The sequence below is a fragment of the Otolemur garnettii genome, unplaced genomic scaffold (assembly GCF_000181295.1).
Source record: "Otolemur garnettii isolate 467f Iridium unplaced genomic scaffold, OtoGar3 scaffold00032, whole genome shotgun sequence".
Lineage (NCBI taxonomy): Eukaryota > Metazoa > Chordata > Mammalia > Primates > Galagidae > Otolemur > Otolemur garnettii.
The window spans coordinates 10,811,074-10,812,124 of NW_003852427.1; positions in this window are offsets into that span (position 1 = coordinate 10,811,074).

Below are 1,051 nucleotides of genomic sequence, written 5' to 3' on the forward strand. Positions count from 1 at the left end.
AAAAAAAAAAAAAAAGTTACAATAAGAGTAATGGGACATTATTGACATCAAGTAGTTTCTGTTGTGTTACACCAAGATAACCACATCAGCTATGTAATAGTTCTGTTAAAAATGTTTAATTTGAGTCTAATCAAGAGGAAAGAATTGGCTTGGTGCCTATAGCTCAACAGCTAGGGCATCAGCGGGTTTAAATCCAGCCTGGGCCTGCCAAACAACAATGACAACTCCAACAACAACAGCAAAAAAAATTGCAGTGTGTTGTGGCAGGCGCCTGTAGTCCCAGCTACTTGGGAGTCTGAGGCAAGAGAATCACTTAAGCCCAACAGTTGGAGGTTGCTGTGAGCTGTGATGCTACAGTACTCTACTGAGGATGACATAGTGAGACTCTGTCTCAAAAAAAAAAAAAAAGAAAAGAAAAGAAAAGAAAAGAAAAAAGAAAGAAAAAATTATTTAAAATACAAGAACAAAACAAACAAACAAATAAACCTGGGGGGAACATTTTTGAAAAAATGAAAACACACATGTTGCAATATATTGCCTGGATAATAAGTGATGTTCTAGGGTTAGGAGATGCTAATCACAGTGCTGATACAGCTCTAAAAGATGGGGGTTGGAAACCACTATCTGGTAGCCAAGGTGACCTCATCCTATCTTTCTGATTTATTTGTCCCCAGTCCCCACAGGGTTGGGAGCCTGAAGCTCTAGTGAGCCTACTTAAGAGATATGCCTCAACCTTTCTAATCAGTGCCCCTTGGCCACAAAGTGGCTTTTCCAGAAAAGCAGGTTTTGCTTGAGTTCCCCTAAAGGTGGCTGCCTGGCTCAGCATGTGCACCAGAAACAGCCTGGCACTAGGACCCTGCAGGTTGTTCCTCCCAGGCAGCTCTTCCACAGTGGTGGTGCCTTGCCAGCAGGGAATGATGAGAGCTCCCCTTAACCTGTTGGCTCACTCTTGGCCACTGGGTACTGTTTAAGATCACTCCCTCCCCCAACCTCTCCCAAGGTAGTGGTGGCAAATACACAAGTCCAAAACAAAAACTGCCAGAGTGGCCTT